Raw genomic sequence first — 3,154 nt, 5'->3', positions numbered from 1 at the left:
AAGACCAGAAGACACAGAAGGTAGAGCGTCGATGTGCTGCGGGCCTACATCTTCCCTCGTTGTCCACCCCTCCCACCCAGCCGAGGCTCCAGACACACTCTGACAAATCGCCGGCCTTGAAGGTACTGTAACCTGAAATGATGACTCCACACGTGGCTCACCCATGGGTCAAGGGAGTTTACTGAAGGGCACCGAGGGTCCGTCCTACGCCTGACCTAGGCCGTGGTGTGACTCAGGTGCACCCTGAGGACCATGACCCCAAGTGATTAAGAGGCCCGAGGGAAGTTCAGTGGGAGGGCAGAGACCGCAGAGGACAGGTGGGCCAATCTCCAGGGACACAGAGGAAGTCCCAAGGTTCTGCTCGGAATCCGAACTCATTAGCATGGGCTGGCACACGGGCTGCTGAGGACAATGCGCCGTCAGAAAATAATTCTCTTTATATGGTTTATAACAGGGCAGTAATAAGAGCTGCAGCATATTACCTCCAGAGTTCGTTTGGCAGATGGCATGGGTGGCTATAAATCAATCCAGGCCTCGGGGTGAAAGGGCTGGGCAGACAGCCTGGCCTGCCAGACAAAAGGAGTTAAGTCGTCAAAGGAGGCTGATCTGGAATTGGAATTAAATGTGAAAAGAGTCCCCAGGGCTCCAACAGAAATAGGACTTCTCATAACAGAGGCTGAGAGACAGGAATGGGAGGGAACCTTGAGACTGGGGTGTCATCGCCCACGCTTTTCACGACAACACTAACAGCCCATGTGCACTGAGCGCTTGCTCTGCGAGCTTCCCATTGATAATCTCGGAGTCCCCCCAAGAAGTGAGGAGCCCCGCCTTGGAGACGAGGGAGCCGAGCGTCAGAGAGGAGTCCGTGTTCCCTGTGCTAATAAGAGATGGGAACGAGACCTGGACTCAGACGACCTGACTCGAGAGCTTGGTGCTTTCGTTTATTTTCTTTTCCAGCTTTACTGAGATATAATTGACAAATAAAAACTGCATATATTTAAGGCGTCCGATGTCATGATTTAACACACGTATACACTGTGAAACGATCACCACGACCAAGCTAAAGAGCCTCCATCGCATCACAGAGTTATTACTTTTTGTGTGGTGAGAACACGTATGACCTCATCTCCTAGCTACTTTCAAGTATACAGTACAGTATTATCACCTCTTGTCCCCATGCTGTCCCTGGGAACTCCAGCCGTATTCTTCTTGTAACCAAAAGTTCAGTGCTTTTAATAACCGCCCCCCAGGGTCCCCCCACCACCTCCTTCCCATTTCAATCACTTCGAAAGTGAGCCTGAGGGGACTGCTTGCCTTGAGAAGCAGTGTTCGGTGTAAATGGCGGCATCCGGTTTGTTTCCTGTCCTCTCCCCCAGCTCCCTCTGACCCTGACGTGGGCGCCTCCTGCCTCCAGAAGCTGCTCTTGCTCAGAGGGTTGAAGAAAAGGTGAGCTACGTGTTACGACAGGTATAAAGAGAAGGGTAGGACTAGGTTCAAGCTCATTTTTGTTTTTAAAAAGAGGAGCAGGTTGAATGGTGCTTAATGGAGATGAAATTATACCGAATGCATGCAAACCAAATGACCTTGGATTGAACTACAACCCACACTTTCTATTGTTGGCTATCCCAGTTGTTTTCACGAGGATTATCCAATAAGCTAATGAAAGACCCCTGGGCTCCTTGCTTCAGCCAACTATTATGACTAAACAATCGGTCCCGCTGTTTGTGGTTCTGCTAACAGGGTCATTTCTCAACTAGGAACGCGCCATCCGCTTGCTCGCCTGGTCGGTGGCTCCTGCTCACTCGCACCCGCTGGCCGGGGTTGTCTGACTTTTTGCCTCCCCGCCAAAGACACCTTGTTCTAACTGGACGAGGCTGCAGAATTCAGGCTATGACGGAGAAGACTGTAAAAGCAGCTGTAAACTTTTTGAGGAACAAGAATGAATGATTAAAATTTCAATAACAAAACCCTCTTCCAGCTCTCTCAAAAAGAGATAAATGAGGCGAAGCCTCTCGGGACAGACATCCAGAAAACAGGGCTGCAGAAGAGGCAAAGGTACGAAACATGCAGGGCACCAATCTGTGGTAACGGACCAGCACGGTTGTAACGACCGTCATAAGGAGATACGGGAAAGGAGGCGCAGAAGAAGGGACCGGGGGTCATTTTTGTATGGTATTTACTGCCAGTCCAGCCAAGCATCAGGAGCAGCAACGTGCAAGATGCCTGCCACGGCTGCGACTCTTAACCTGCCTCATCAGAGGCAGATGCCTCCACCATTCCCGGGAGGAACAGGCCAGTCTGGGGGTCCCCTCACGCACCACACAGCCCTACGGATCAGCAGGAATAACCCTGCCTTGGGCCCTGCAAACTTGAATGCAGATGATGGCACATAACTTGCTCCTGACGACCTCTGCACCAAACGCTCACTCATTTCAGAGCCTCCCCTCGAGCACGTCATTGTCTTCATGGGAAGGCCACAGCTGTCTGCCCTCTTCCAGACAGTAGGAGGCGGTTTAAAGAGCCCCTCGCTGGGGACCATCATCTCTAACCAGATCGTTGCTCCTGGATGCTCTTTCTTTCCTCTGCTGACAATGAGCCAAACATCCGGATGGAAATATCAGTTTCCTCGCCCGTATATCTAGAAGAACAGAAGACTTTTCTCAAAACACAGAACTTCCTATTTACCATGGAACTACCTTCACACTTTAAATGGGTTTGTATCCCTTGACAATAACTTAAGAAATTTGTGTTCCTTTAAAAATGGAACTTTCCCCGGTATATCTAGTGCAGGGATAAATGTATATGGGAAAATCCAGCAATGAAATAGGTAGAGGACTAGACATCCAGGTGTGCCAACTATGCGCACTTGAGTAAACAGCTCCAAGCCTCCATTCCTCTATTTACAAAACTGTCACCTTACCAGCCTTATTCTAGTTTCTATTTTTAGACCAAAAAAAAAAAAAACTGCTGTTACTTTGTAGAAAGTAAATTGTTTCTGTGAAAACTTCATAAATAACTAGTTAAAAAGATAATTTTATCATGACTCGTGCAGCCATACCTAACGTCAGAACTGCGGACACTATCAAGGAAAATGACAAACCACAGCCCTAACCAATAATGTGCCTGTGTTCCACTACAGCCCACAGAAGGCACA

This window comes from Pteropus vampyrus, unplaced genomic scaffold (genome assembly GCF_000151845.1).
Source record: "Pteropus vampyrus isolate Shadow unplaced genomic scaffold, Pvam_2.0 Scaffold292, whole genome shotgun sequence".
Classification (NCBI taxonomy): domain Eukaryota; kingdom Metazoa; phylum Chordata; class Mammalia; order Chiroptera; family Pteropodidae; genus Pteropus; species Pteropus vampyrus.
Note: the sequence above shows the minus strand (reverse complement) of the source record.